Raw genomic sequence first — 16,128 nt, 5'->3', positions numbered from 1 at the left:
TGAACAAATTAATACGAATATTAGATACAATTGAGGATTTGAATGTAAATATATTCCAAAAGGATGACCGTTGCCTAACGGTTCCGACAATGATTAAAATAAACAGTTACAGGGTTTTTGAAATGATAAAAACCAGTCGATGCTGAAAGGAAGTTGATTTCGAAGTTCAAAAATGAAAAATTTATATAACTCGAATACAAGAGTGACGTAATCACTGATGCCTCGGGGACCCTAAATGACCCAGACGGCAACGTCGTGAAAAACGATTGAAATATAATTGCACCTTTTTCGAAATATTCACCGCAATTGTGCCAGGTGGAGCATAATTCCTAGAAGAATCAGACCATTAGTTTCTGGCCGAGAACGTAGGCTGTTCAGAACCAATAACATTAGCACATTTTCACTGAAACGAATAAAGGGCTGTCTTTTTATTACTATCAAATGAGAAATGAAATTGGATGAATAATACCTGGAAAAATGCCAAGATTTTAATCCCTAAGTATTGGAAATAAACGAATCAAGTATTGAGATTGTGTTAAATACTCAACCCTAATGCAAAATGCTTTCTAAAACATAGAGTTATATAAGGTCAGGGAACTGGCTCGGGCTCGTTAAGGCATGGCTCAGGATAATAAAATCCCCCCCGCGAAGTTAATCGCGCTAAGAGAAAAACATTTCAAAATGGCGGCAAAGCTGGCGGACATTGTGGCACATTGAAGCTTCGGAAACTCTGTCGCTCTCATATATTCTGAGGCTTGTTTGTGTTAGAGGTCAGGAATCACTTGGGAAGAATATGTAGGTAAGAAATTTTTTATCACTGCTTCTTCAGATAATTTTGGTTTCTTAGCCAGTGGTTCACCTGTCTCATTTTGCACTGTTTCAGTCAGCTGCTGTGGTTCCGGAATCTGATTATTTTCTAGGTTTTCACTACTCTCTTCTTCATCAATTAATAGAGTTGTATCTTCAGCTTCTTCTTCACATTCACCATCACTCTCAAATGACTGATCTTGAACTGGCAGATTCTGTCGCATGCATTCTTCTCCATCGTGGTTTTTTTCATTGGGAATTCTGGTAGCTGGTATTTTGATTCCGCTTTGAATGCATTCTTCCCAGCAATGTTGAAGGAAAATTTTCTCCATTCTGATATTGGAGGAGCAAAAGTGGTGAAGGGAAGGTCCTTGCCCCCTGAATTCAATTTCCTCAGGACCATCAAAGAACTCAATACAGTCTTCATCCTCAATTTCTCTCCACCAAAACTCCTTCTCCTGGTACGAGGAAGTCAGCAATAGACTGAAGGTGAGCCTCCCAGTGCCTAGCATGTGTGTTGATGACATCTATGGGTAAAACTGTGTTTCCCAGCTTTGGTAGGGCTTTTTCGATGTTGCTGATTTCCTTTTCTTGCCTGATGATGCAGGTCACAGCTGTGTTTCCTCCTGAAGTCTTCTCTGCTTGCATATGCAGAACTGCATTGCTCACTAAGCTTTCAACTCGGTTGTTCCAGGTCTTCCTGGTGATGTCGGTCAGCTCCTCAAACAACCTCTCAAACATTTCTGCATTAGTTGAACGGTGTGAAGCAAGATGGAGAAGAAAGGCGGAATGAGATACACATGCATGGAAGTATATGCCAAAGAGCTTTCTGCTTGTTAGGGCTCTAGTTGGGGTCATCACTATTCCGCACAAAATTGCATGCCTCCAACACAGGTTACGCAACCTTAATATCAACTTTGGTGACCTCTTTCTGTCCTGGGCATAAAAAATTTCCACCATTTCGCACAGGGTGGCCAGCAAAGCTCTCACATCATGGGTTGTTGTCTGGTAAAGGGCTATAGTTAAGTAGATTAGTGTCTTGCGATAATCTACTCCTTGTTTTTTCTCTTTGTTAAGTTGGACAGCTAGTATTTCTTTAAGTTTTATTAGAGTGTCAATGTCAGAAATGTGATGAATGTTTTTAATGTGATTCATGGAGCAGTGAAGAGCTTCAAAACACAGTATCTCATAGGACTGGAGGTTGAGACTTTCCACAGAAACACTCTCATCCCCAAACAACAGTGCTGGAATTCTTGTTGCCCCTCCAAGTTCTTCATTTAAAATTTCTGCAAGTTCTGGTTTGGTTTTGTCTGAATCTCCAAGTCCTCTTGCTTCAATTTCAGCTAGTAGCTCGTTGACCTTGAGATCTTTAAATGGGTTCAAGAGTTGTTTTGCGTCTTTTCCTTTTCTTCCTGCTAACACCAGTTGTTGCCATTCAGTCAATGTTCTGTACTTTCTTTGGGCCATGTAATCTAGATCGTGGCACATGCTTAAATGCCTATCACAACCTGGGCAACCATAATGCCCTCCATGCTGATTTGCAGCATGGAGGGCACGGTTGCAGGGTTGTCTCCATTCATGAATCTCATCTCATCTTCTACTTCAACATCCTCCTTTGTTTTCACTTTTTGGGTTAAATTTACTAAATCATCATGTCTGGCTGGAACAAATTTTATCTGATCTTCAACGCTGGAACTGCTCTGCCCCAGCATATACAGATAGGGCCTTTCCACTGTTGCCTGGACATCCACATCTCACTTTCACTGAGCTCTACATAAAATGCATCGTTTTTAATTTGAAGGAGGTCTTTGTTTTTAATCAATGCTTCTTTTCTAATGTCTTAGAGGGGAATTTTCCTTGCTTGCAAGTGGCATTTCTTCTGCTCTATCTCTCCCTGTGCATTTATAGCCAATTTGGTAATCTCTCTTTATATCACTGGCTCTCCTATGTTAAATTTGCCACTCTTTATTCCCTCATGGATGCTTTGCTTTAGTTGTTTATTTGATTGCATCACAGGCACAGAAATTTCTCCTCCCTTTTGCTTCCTCATAGCTCTGCGTACCCTGAATCCTGGAAAATTAATCAAACCTTTTGTTACATGAGGCTAGAGAAATGATAAAAACCCATGAAAGTATTATAGGGTCACATATTCATCATTAACTTGACTTAGACTGTTGTATGCATTCTTATTACTACAGGCCTACTTCTTCTAATGTTTTTCTAATTTGTAGTCCAATTAAACTGATGAAAATGATGATTAGCAGTATTGCTAGTACTTCTAAATTCTAAATTTTAACTCTTAAATCTCACTGTTCTTTAATTAATAAATCAAATTTTGTTTAATCCTAATACACAATTTCTTTCACTTATAAATGATATTGCAGAGATGTAACTCTCCACTGTCGGCTTAGTTACAAATTTACCACTTTTTTATCTGTAAGGCCATCCTCTGAATTGAGATGCACTACTGATGGGAGCTTAAATCGGGCAATGTCTACTTTTTTTACTTTAAAAAGGCTTTGACTAATTGCCCTCCATTGCCAGGTGTCGAATCACTTCCCTTGGTTTTGATGTTGTACATTCTGGCTTTTTCTGACCAGTTTGGAGGACCATCAGGCCATGACTTTACATCTGCTAGTAGCTGGTCCAACTTTCCTTCTATGTTAGCAGGTGAAGCTGTGTGGGATCGTTCCCTGACCTTTGGTGGGGTCGTTTTTGCTCTCTCCTTGGCCTCTTCAAAGGTTTCAAAGGACAGGGCCATTCTTTGGACTTGTCTTGAACTGTAAGACTGACGAAGGCTAAGGTGAACAGCACTCTCATTTTGTGACATTTTGGTCTCTAGTTCTTTTTTTGTTTGACTTCACTCATTTCTCTTCATTCTTTTCTTTTCAGCAGGCGAAGGCTTCTTTTGAAGACCAGCTTCAGGGACAAGCACTAGAATGTCACTAAGTGATAAGTGATAAGTGGCATATATTGCTTCCCTGATGCTTTTTAATTTCCTTTTTGTGACCTTAGGTTCTCTCTGACATTGTCTCTTGACATTTGTGTTAAGTTCAGTCAGAGGTCCTTTCCTAGCCCCTCTGCAAAACTTACTTATAGGGAAGGTAGATTGTAATTGAGAGTTGAATAAAAGACAGGCCTGGCAGCTGGTCAACGAGTGATCTTTTTACCCTTCTTTACTAATTACTTTGCCCTCATTCCAGTTCATTGAGGAAAATGCTGTTAGGTATGCTTCTTTTTCGGTTTTACTTTTCCAGTTGTAAAATTTTTCATCAATGGTTCTGTAATGCCGCATGAAGTCTTCCCGTTTTATGTGTAGCTCAGGGTATTCTCAAAAATGTTCATTGAAGATTTTAAATCTATCTTGTAGCAATCTAGCAGCAAACTTTCCATTTCCTTCACCGGGAATCCTTTCAGTTTTGCTTAAACTTTTAGTTTCTCTAAGAAACACTCTTGCCCAAGCACAGTCAACCTTTAAAGACATCTTTGTTGCCTTGGCAGAGAATATGGGATTTGATATTGTGTTCTAATTAAACACAAGTTTCTCGTCCTTGTGCGTCATGGCGTGCGGACGTATCCGATTAAGCTCCAGAAAGTTATACGAAATTATTACTCTTATCTGGCTTATTGGAAGACTAAATGATGTTAAATTAACTGCAAAAGATGGGGATGTATTTACGGAGGATTTTGGCTACCTCTCGAACAAGGTTTGGATAAATTTTCAGCGACCAAAGTTTATTACTAACACGCCAGCTAAGGGCTTCTTTAGTTTGAGGTTAACAAGGTACTCTAATTCTACATCTGCATTTCAATTAAAGCGACTAGCCGAGAGTGGGGATATCAACCCAAATCCAGGTCCAGAGAAGTGTGCATCTTGCAGCAGGACAGTCGCAAAAAACCATCGCAGTCTGCGCTGTTCATCCTGTGATTGCTTAATGCACATCAAATGCGGTAATGTAAGACCATATCAGTTTCTTCAAATTATCGCTACGACACTAACTTCATGGAAATGCCCGAGATGTGACCTATTTTCTGAACTACCATTCTTTAAGTTGGATAATATTGAGCTAGCTAGTGAATTTGAAAATGATGGAAATAATTTACTGGAAGGGAGTAATATTACTGTTTCTGAGGTACATGCTAATTCTCGACATCAAAGCGTTATCCCTGGAGAGTTGCAAGACCATTTGAACAATGCCCTGAACAATGTCCTGATTGCAGAAAGAATTATATACAAAAGAGAGATCTTGATGTGTCATCTTAACATCAATAGTATTCAAAACAAGTTCGAAGAGCTGGCAGGCTTGATAAAAGACTCTAGAACTCAACTTATGATTGTTAGCGAATCTAAAATTGACTCTTCCTACCCAAACAGTCAATTTTCTATACCTGGTTTTGTGCTCTACCGTAACGATAGGAAGAAAGGAGGAGGAGGAATTTTAGCTTACGTATCCTCTGAATTAACGTGCAAAAGAATCAAACTTGCCAAGACCTATAAAACCATTGAGCCAATTGTATTGGACATCCACTTCAAAACGAAAAGCATTATAGCAATTGGATTATACAGACCTCCTACAAATTTCACATTACAATATCGTCAACAGCTTGAAGAGGAACTCAATCACATTTGTAATTGGGCTAACCTACTAAGAAGTTCCATCGTAGTGCTTGGTGACTTGAATTTGGATCGTCTTAGACCAACAACTAATGAAGGTAAACTACTTTTAGATCTACAAGAAACACACGAGCTCGATTGCCTCATTTCTAAACCAACAAGAATCCAGAAAACGGGAGATCGAGTTAGTGAGACACTAATAGACGTTATTTTAACTAGCGTCCCAAAGGACTTTGCCAAGAGCGATGTTTTTGACCCAGGTCTAAGCGACCACGCCCTCATCTATACTTTCATGAAGGAAAGGGTGGCTAAATGTAAATCAAAAGTTATCAACTTTCGGTCACGTAAAAATTTTGATCAGATGCTATTTAAAGAACATTTAGCTTCAGCTCCATGGCATGTGGCTGAAATCTTCGATGACGTTGAGGATCAGTCCGAATTTTTCGGCCTATTGTTAAAGGACAAGATTTCACAAAACTAAAGCTCAAGAGGACTGGGAACTTCACAAAAAGTTACGGAACGAAGCCACACGACTTAGACGTAAGTCAATTAAAGACTTTTGGGAGAAGAAGTCCAAGGACCTTGGAAGTAAGCCACATGAATTCTATAAAACATTCATGCCTTTTCTTGGATCAAAGAAGGTTAGGGAATCATCGGACATGAATCTGAAGGTCAATGATTCAATAATCAGCAACAAGTTGGATATCGCAGAGACCATGGCTGATTATTTCTCAACCATCGCAGATAACATTGGTCCTACCAGCGATATTTCAGATTCTGACCTGTCAAATCACCGAAGTATTGAAGCTATCGTAGACCAACGCATATCTAAGGGTGATTTCAAACCATTTCAATTCAAAGATATAACAGTGCCGGAGGTTCAGAAAATCTTGAAAGACACAAATCCCAGGAAAGCCTCGGGATGGGATAATATTCCACCCATTGCTTTTAAGATAGGCTTTTCGGAGCTTGCTACACCGATATGCGCTCTTTACAATCAATGTATCGCCAGCTGTCATTGGCCAAGGAACTGGAAGAAAAGCGAGTGGGTGCCTGTTTATAAAAAGGACGATCGTTTGAACATGGAAAATTACCGTCCTGTAAGTATAGCGATCATGGTAAATAAGACCTTTGAAAAACTTCTTACAAATCAGATTACAGCAGAATTTAATGAACGTTTGAGCGATAGCCTGACAGCATACAGGAAGAGATACAGTTGTGAAACGGCACTACTAGCATTGACGGAAGACTGGAAAAATGCTCTGGATAATCGGATGAGCGTTGGCCTGTTAAGTACTGACATGAGTAAAGCGTTTGATTGTCTTCATCATTCTCTATTACTTGCTAAACTGGAGGCATATGGCTTTAAAAACGAGAGCATCAAGCTAATGAAATCATATTTTATGGATCGCTATAATAGGCTAAGATTTGGTGGAATTGCAAGCTCCTGGAAAAGGGTCAAGAAAGGATGCCCTCAAGGGTCCTCGTTTGGACCTCTTTTATGGAATCTTTTCCAAAATGACTTGACGTTCGGAATTCCTTCAAAAATTGGGATGTATGCTGATGACCATCAGTTCTACGAAATCAACAAGGATATCAATACTATACAAACAAAACTACAGGATACTGCACAAAGAGCTACAAATTGGTACGATACGAACTTTCTCAAAGGGAACTTTGATAAATATGGATCAATGATATTGAAAGGAGGTAGACTAAATGATGAACAGTTAGAGCTAAATGTTAACGGAACAGCCATTAAATCATATAACTCCATTAAGTTATTGGGTGTAAATATTGATGATAATTTAAATTTTTCTGATCACATAAGTAACATCTGTAAAAAAAGCAGTCAAAGGGTGGGTGTAATTAATAGATTAAGGAAGTTAATCCCAGCCAAGGCTAAATTACAACTTTTTAAGGCTGCTATTCTGCCTTATTTAACTTACTGTAGTATTATATGGAACTGTTGCAAAGCTAGTGATTCTAGAAAATTAGAGAGGGTACAAGAACGGGCCCTTAGAGCTGTTTATTGTGATAGCATATCATCATATAGCGACCTCCTTAAGAGGGCTAATTTAAAAACCTTACGTAATAGGCGATTACATGACATAGCTGTGTTAATGTTTAAAGTTAAAAATGATCTGTGCCCTAATAATATCAAGAACCTGTTTGCTATTAATAACAACAAATATGATTTAAGAAACAATGATTTCATTATCCCTAGAGTTAGTACTACGCGCTATGGTAAGCACTCTTAGGTACTTAGGTCCAGTAATCTGGTCTAAGTTAGATGGAAAAATAAGAGCACTAAGAACGCTGCAAGAATTTAAAAAACGCTCTACATAAAGTAGATATACAAAGTTTAATCTATTCGATTAATTGCAAGAACTGTATTTTATGTAAATCTCAAATATTTTAAATATAATCAAGATCATATTATTGTAATTATTATTATCTTATTATCTCATTATTAAGGTTATTATCTTATTATACAGGGTAGGGTGTTATAAACATGGGGTCTACTATTTCGGGGTAGGGTGGTTTTATATGGGAAGAGCTCTTTTATCATATTCCAATAAATTTTTAATGCTTAGTTTTATATAGATTAGATTAGTTTAGTTTAGGTGTCCTTACTTAGTGGAAAACTGCTATCTTATTTGACACGTAAATAAAGTTTATTATTATTATTATTATTAAGTTGGAACTCTCCACACTGCTACTTGAACTAGCTAACTGCTCGAAATTTAAGACAAATTGCGCGCCAAAAACTAAGGAGCTGATGTAACATGTAATACGAGCCGCGTTTGCGGATCACTTTATTCATTTATGAACTAATATAAAGTCTACGAAGGTTTGAATGGACCATTGCCATTCCTCATCGATTTTTTTATTAAAGAATTACGGAAATATTAAGAAAACACTACCTTGAAATGTATTTTGTAGCCTAGAAGAACATTGTAAATGGCTGTTAGGCACCCTAAAGTTAAAAACGACCCGATTTAATCTTAATTCGAGAGCTCGAAGAATCCTCTCCTTCGACCGCCATCTTTAAGTCTGCTTTTTAGTCCATAGTACATTTCACCATATCCCCCAGAATAAGGGCATAAATACAATTAAATTCTTCCCCAGGGAGAGGGATTCGAAGTTTCTGTTTCAGTCTCCCAACGGCCGTGAAACAAAATGGCGTCCGAATCGGAACATTGTCGAGTGACTACCTATTTTGCGCCATGGGGGAAAGAAAATAGATTCAAATGTGAAAAATTTTAACATAAGTTAGTTCTGCTCAACTTCTTCTTCTTTTTTTAGCCTTGCAATGTTGACCCCAAAGCTGCCGTGACGATTTCCTGACTTTTACCTATTCATCCACGGACATATGGCTGATGCCGACGCCTTTGCAGGACTAACTCATATGAATTAACTATTCCTCAATACGGTTCGGGCGAACTTCATTCAAGTCTTGAAGATTTGGTTCGCCCCATTTCAATTTAAAGTAAGGTAATTAATTTGGGCGTCGTCAAGGGTGACTATGATTTAATTATGGTTGCTATGGCAATGGTATTGCATGGAATGATAGATAATTTCCATAGTTATAACCTCGCCGAAATTTGTTAAATTTGATCTTCTACAACGACCTGAAATGAAAAAATAATTTTTTTGCCTCGTTTTCACGTTGTAACCATGCCTTAACGTGCCTGAGGGAGAGCTAGGATCACTACAAGAACTTCGAATCGATTCGGCAAAGTTTTGAAGATTTAGGATGTGAATGCCGAAAGTTCAAATCAAATGCGTGGTAATCGTTCCTACAGTTGACCAAGCAACCTCGAAGAACAACCTCTCATTTCTGAAGGCTTTTTTTCCTTACTCTTTTTTTTTATGCCATTATCAATCTCTCTCCCTGTTACTTCTATATTTCGGTGCTCATTCTGGCCAATCACTTTGTATTGGAAAACTAACCCGCCTATCCCGTTTATACTTGTATTCCTTTTGTTGGGAATGACCACGCATTCTCTCTGCTGTGCGTTTCTCCTAATTTCGTTATATTTTCCTTTCAAAAGAAAATAATTATAAGTAATCGTCATTTTCACGTTCTTGTTTAATTTATACGGTATGAATAAAACTTTGAGATAGAGCTCTATCGTAATCTAAGCAAAGTTTTAATATCTCGCGCACGCGCAGACAAAATGCCGATCCGTTGACTGGTTACGAAAAGCATATGCAAATTTCTCTCTTGTTGAATTTCGTGGAAATAAGGGAACGAAGCTGTATATTAAAGATTTTTCGATTCACGCCATCAATTCAGTGGATGCAGCCTTATCTACTCAGAGTTTACACATAAGTGGCTCTACTTCAAAATCGAAATGGAGGTTCTCCAGCAATGGGGTGAGTAATGTTTCATAATATACTACACAAGCTGAATAACTAACACAAACAATGATACTTAGCATACAGCTTGTGAGTGTTCTTCTTGTTTCGAGCAACTACGAGATGCTTAAGGAAGGATGTATAGCTGCAAGTTCTGAATTAGAATTATGCGAACGTGCATTTTGAATTGAAAAACGTAAACTTAGCCGCCAGTCTCGGGTGTTGGATCTCTCGCCGACAAATTTTCCACAGCGTTTGAAATAAATAGACGAATTGCGGTGATTTCGCCAACGAGTGATTTCGCCAACGTCACGTTCGCCAACGTCTTTGTTCGCTTCGCCAACGCGATGAGTCGCTTGGCCAACCTCCTACTGGTCAATTCGCCAACGCCAAATATCTAGTAATAACTTAGTAATAGCTTAGTAAAAAGGGTGCTTACTGATGCTTTGGATGTAATGCTGATACTTGGGTCAGAACAATTTTAAGTCAATGCTAGTTTCACTTGGCTGACTTCCAAACAATTTGCATATTTTTGACAGATCCAGAAAAAGCCAAAAAAAAAGTGTGAGCACTAACATCGCGGTAATTTAAAACTGTTGAATAACAAACTCCGATGGCTTCCAAATATGTTCCAAAAATGTATAACTCAAAATTTTACTTGAAAAATGCGTTACGATGTGAATTAACGAGTTAACATTTTTCAGAAACAATCAGTTTGTTTTCCAGCCTTCAAAACGAGTCAGAAATAAAATATAACAAGTATAATATCAACAACATTTTAATTACAATACGTACTTTTATAAATATTTACAAGTGCAAAATATTTTAGTGGAAAACCTATTTACAAAACCTTCTGATTCACAAAATATTTTCGATGCAAAACTTATTTACAAAACCTTCTGATTCAAAAAAATGTTTTAGTCAAAACCTATTTACAAAACCTTCTGATTCACAAAATATTTTCAATGCAAAACTTATTTACAAAACCTTCTGATTCAAAAAAATGCTTTAGTCAAAACCTATTTACAAAACCTTCTGATTCTCAGCTTACTTCACGCTAGTTCAGTTCGTTCATGATCAGTTAGAGCGCGCTGGTCCATTCAAACGCGAGCACGTCCTGAGTAGTTGAGCAGCGGTTTTCTCGTTGTTCTCATACTTCTCCCAACTTGCGAATAGTTTGCCTGAATGTTTCTTGTTGTACGTCGTTGAATTCGTTTCAGTTTGTTGTCAGAGACCAGCCTAATTGTAATAGCTGTGAGTTTTGCCTCCCGATCAAGTAACTCAATTAAAAGGTATAAGGGCAAGCCGCATTGTCCTCCAGCTCTGCGATTGAGGGCGTTATGCCAGCCTTCCAGGTCGTTATTTGTGCGGACGGGCTCCTTGTACACGCACCGGTTTCTTGGGGTGAATACTTCACTCTCAATCCACTGTCGTCGGATTTACTGGACAAGTCTCCCCAGCTGGTCAGTTTGGGCCTGCTCCTCGAGTAGGTCGGACATCGGTTAGATTTCCGGATACGGGAGGAACGGGAGGGCCATTAGCTTCCTGATGTACTTGTAAACGGAATCGTCGTCCATGTACGCCCTTTGGAGGCCAAGCTCTTTTACCTTAAAGTAAAAAATGGTAAAAAAGGTGTAAATAAAGTACAGTAAAAACCCGCGACCCGCATTTTAGACGATAATGGATTTTAAGTAAGTTCATTTTAAGTAAGTTCACTGTCAGATGATATAAGAAACTAAATAACATTGGTCACGGTTCAGTTTTGGTCAGTGTAATGAGTTTTTTTTTTACTTTTAGGGGATGTCTTCTGTTAGGTGTAAGATAAGCAACAACAGTTGTATAAAAGAGAAATTAGATCCTCCATCAACTTATAATCCTGGCCCAGGTCTCTACTTTTTAGAGTATCAGAGTATATATAAGTAAATATAACTTACCGGTGTTACACATTCGATGGTTCCAGCGAAAACATCCATCGCACTGAACCGCTTGCTGCCGAGGCTGTACCAGTTCGTGACAAACAATACAGTTTAAAATCTGCGCAGTAGCCATCCTGATATTAATAGTATTCCGAGATAAAGATATCCGAGATAATTCGTTATGAGTCGTAGAGTGTCGTAATCGTATGATTGAAATGAACATTCTTCGCATGCCAGTGTGTTTTATACACTTCGAAGGATCGAAATATCATACCAGTTAGTTTCAAGCAATTGGATTGGTTTATTTAGAACAATAGGGTAAAATTAACAAGTTTTAACATAATGAGTTTACGCGTCTATTCATATGCGCTGGAGTTATAGAATTAGTAGTAGTAGTAGTCTACAATGTATTTATATAAATCTCTGTTCTAGAAGTCTCAAAGGTAATTATATAAATCTCTGTTATCGACAAATAAACCTTATAGAAGAACTTAAGGAAAAGGTTGCACACACGCGACTTTATTGCTCTAAGTTAAGTTCAGCAACATACAGCGCCGGTGACGCGTGGCGTGGCGTGCATTTATGTGGGCCCACTGTGTTTTAAGTTGCGCGTACAAGAGAAGGAAACTAAGTCCGAACAAAATAACGGAAGGAAACTAAGTTCGAACGGGGAAATCAAGTCAGCTCAGTCAAGTAAACAACACACAGAAGCAAGAAGAAGTAATGGTAAATTTTTATTTAGAGTAAACTAATACATTGGCGAAGTGACCAGTAGGACGTTGGCCAAGCGACTCATCACGTTGGCCAAGCGACCAAAGACGTTGGCGAACGTGACGTTGGCGAAAGCACTCGCTGGCGAAATCACCAGATACCAAATAGACTAGTGAATACATAAGTTCTACTGGTACGTTATATGTTCGAGCCATCTGAGCTTAATGGCCGCAACGTCTCAAGTATCAAACAAGAAGTTGTTGGATCCTGAAAAAATATACAAGATTAGAGAGCTTGTCTACCCGTATTTTCTGACAAAACTCATCTGAACGTGAGCTAATTAGGCGTGACTTTCGAAAGGCCATAGATACTTACCTGCGTTCGCGTGAGCCAAAGACACTCAAACGTGAAATGAATTATAGGAAACAGTTTAATTATTTAAACGAAAACTGAGAAATATTTTAGCGCCGATTAAAAGTAAACAAGACCTACGGGCGAAAGTTGATATAGCCAACTTCTCGATCGAGTCGCATCTTTCACAGTGATTTCAAATTCTTCAGACGAAGTTGTCGTGATCTCAGGCTGGTATCAAAGTAATTATTCACAAATCCTGTGGAATCGTGACAAGTCGTTTCAACGTTTCATTGAAACAGCAGCCATTAGGTCCCTTAGATGTTGAGATATGTAACTGTCGATTTGACGCTTCTGCAGCGGCATTTTGAGAGAGAGAAAACCTTTGTTTTCCGAAACAATGCAGGACAGAGCGAGCTGACTGCGTTGAACGCGAAAAATGTGCGTAGGTTTTGCGCGTGCGTTGGCCATCTATCTCTGAGCTGTACTGTATTCATTACAAGTGAATGACCGTCACCCTCTCCGGTTTGTCCGGTTAGGCTTCATGTTATGCTATGGAAATTAAAAGTGGCGCAATAATTTGGTTTGTTTTTACGTCTCCTTCCCTTGTTGTAAATGTATGAAGTATGAAATTCTATCTATGTTGATACTTTGGTCGGTTTCTGGGTCAACTGTCGTGCTTTGTTTGGATCGCATCCGAAGTGACTACATCGTGAGACTTAGAAACTAGTCAAGTTTACGTCGGTAGTGAGGCTTGGGTTTGGATCCAAGTTCGAGTTCGAGTTGGACTTCGAGAATTTCATCTATGGATAAATACAAATAACTCGTATTTTCTCTCTGAGCTCGAAAGAAACAGGAATGTTTGAATTGTGAAAGTTAGCCTTCGCATTAGGAAAGTAAGGAAAATGAAGTAGTGTTGACATTGAATGCAGGCTTGACAACGGGCCCCTGGGAAATGGAAAATGAGGCCTTGGTTGAGTTGTTTTGGTGCAAACAACTCTTTACTTGAATCAAGTGGCAACTGAGATTTGAATGTGTTTCCATGGGTCACTAAATAACGGAACAATGTAATTGATGTCTGATGTCTGAAAATTATGACAGATAACTAAATATTTGAATTTCTAAAAAAAATTTTTTCATTATTTAGCTTGTGTAGCAGTCAGCCTAAACTAAGTGTTAGAGTTATTGAGAGGAAACTGTATGTTTGACTGTAAACAAAATACCTGTACATCTAAAGGATTATTAGACTATTCATTAGAGGGGCTTTTCCTTGATAACCAAAGTATTGTGGCAATATCATAGATTGTACACTGACTACAAAACTATTCCCTTTACGAAGCAGTAGTTAAAAAAATACATGAAAGCAAGTCCAAAAACAGCGTAAGGAACAGAGCAGACTTTTGAGTCAGGGCCAGCTTTCATTCATGGTTGCCTGAGGAGTGACATGCAACGCCTGCTATGTGGAATGCAAGGGGAAAAAAGGTTTTCTTAATTGATATGGTAATTGCACCTTGTTAACTCCCAAAATTTCTCCTGTGAGTGTTATACTGTTAAATGTATGTTCATTCGGTTTTTTTTATCGTGATTGGCAGGATTTCTGTAAATGGATCGGATGGTGTGATTTTAGTCCTTGTTTTTGCAGAGTCAATCAGAAAATATTTTTGCATTTCCCTCTGCGACTGCACTCAAAAACTATTGCCATAACACAACTCTTGTTGTGTCTGAAGGGTCTAAAAGGTGTGCCTGAATTATTCTCAGTTTTCCAGACTGTAAAACATTTGATGGGGGACAGGTGAAGGACTTTCGCTTCAAGCCGCCCAACGCAAACACTGCTTAGTGTGGCCAAAGTTACACTGCTTGGTATTTCAACTCTTGGAAAGTCTATGTTTGGATAATATTGTATTATCTCTGTTAGTATCCACTCTAACCTTCCTTATTTCCACTGGAACATTGCTTTCACTGTACTTACTGAAATACTTTCGTTTTGGCGGAGAAAAGCAGACAGCTCTGACAGTCTTGTGCTTCGTCTGCAATTGAAAATCAAAGTACTTTCCATTTTTAATCTGTGAAACATTGTGAACGTATCCTGTAGCAACAGCAGATTGTAGAATTTTATCCACAGTGGTCTCTGGAGTTGTATAATTGTTGTATGGACTTTCAGTGACAGGGTGGAAGAAAGAAGTTCAGGTTTGAGGTTAGTGGTGGTAATTTGGGGTTTTTCACTGATGTGTGCTGTTTCCTGGTCAGAAGTTACACGACCTTTATTGTTATTGTGTTGTTCCTCACAGTTCAGCAGATGTGACTCATCAATTGAACTGTCAACATTCAACGGCTCATTCTCCATGTCTGTGTCAGATGAGATAAGCAAACTTTCTGCATTTTCTTCATCTTGGGTATTTAAAGCTATGAAAGGTTAGCAGGTATCATTGGAGTTTCTTTTCTTTCACACTGAAAGGAAAGAGGCGAAAATTATTCCAAACTAGCAGACAATTTGAAAGTGTAGATTGGCGGGATAGTTAACCCAAATGATAACGTTCTTCTCTCAGCTTGTACATCTAACCAATATTCTTTCTGTATCCTTCTACTAGTGAATTAGGCATTTTTAGACATGATAACAGATGTCTTACATGTCTTAGTGGGTGATATCTCAAATGAAAGTACATGAAATTAAAGTGTGTTTATACGGGTTGTCAATCGATCTCGACAGAATTTAACCAACTTGTAAAATTATTATGATGAAGTATTAATTTTATGTTTTATCAGATTGTTATATAGCTGTCTGCAAGGCTTTCTTTACGGAGTGCAGTCTTAGATATTCATAAGACTGAATGGAAGGAAATTCCATTGACAATAAAATTGTTCCTTTTCTAGTTTGTTATTACATTTCATTTTAATTGTGCCAAAATTTCTGAATGCATTATTACCACACCCTTCATCTCATTGTTAAGTTTTTTTTTAATGAAATGTCACAAACTGTATACAGTTCTACAAAGTTTTATACATGTATTTGTATAGTTATTCCTATGGCATTATGGTCAGAAAAGACTGGTGTGCATGTCTAATATGGACGCGGTCCAGTAAACTACCAGAAATGAATGTAGGCCTTTTATGCAAAGACTCCATCAACAATGTTAGAGGTTCTCTATCTTTGCTATTTAAATAGTTGATGATGAAATCTTCAAGGAGTTTATCAACTGTATGAGCTCTGATAAATAATTCAGGCCATTGACAAATTCTTGAATTTTCAAGTAATTTTTACGACAAATTAAAATAAAGGAAACATTGTGCTTTACTTCCTTGTTGTCGCGAGAGAATCCAAATTTTAGCACATTCAAAGAAGGAGAACGTTTCTGATACACAGTG

The 16,128-nt window shown here is 38.2% G+C and overlaps 1 protein-coding gene and 2 pseudogenes across 3 annotated transcripts in view; 1 reads left to right on the top strand and 2 right to left on the bottom strand.

Moving 5' to 3' along the window:
* Positions 1-764: 764 nt before the first annotated feature.
* LOC149039833 (uncharacterized) lies at positions 765-3,693 on the bottom strand (annotated as a pseudogene).
* Positions 3,694-8,702: 5,009 nt separating this feature from the next.
* LOC113676607 (uncharacterized) overlaps positions 8,703-16,128 on the top strand; it is a 41,965-nt gene continuing 34,539 nt past the window's right edge. Inside the window, exon 1 of one of the 2 annotated variants that reach the window (XM_089183252.1) lies at positions 8,703-9,805. The gene's annotated coding sequence lies outside the window, so the exon portion shown is untranslated. The remainder of the gene's footprint in view (positions 9,806-16,128) is intronic. The other variant, XM_089183250.1, reaches the window with a different exon arrangement.
* LOC149039832 (uncharacterized) lies at positions 10,550-15,635 on the bottom strand (annotated as a pseudogene). The gene is made up of 2 exons (XR_016179926.1): positions 11,722-15,635; positions 10,550-11,394 (listed from the first exon to the last, which is right to left on the bottom strand). The product of XR_016179926.1 is annotated as an uncharacterized LOC149039832 (transcript).

Source organism: Pocillopora damicornis, chromosome 9 (assembly GCF_964200805.1).
Source record: "Pocillopora damicornis chromosome 9, jaPocDami1.2, whole genome shotgun sequence".
NCBI classification, from domain to species: Eukaryota; Metazoa; Cnidaria; class Anthozoa; order Scleractinia; family Pocilloporidae; genus Pocillopora; species Pocillopora damicornis.
This window is presented reverse-complemented; position numbering and strand designations above follow the sequence as displayed.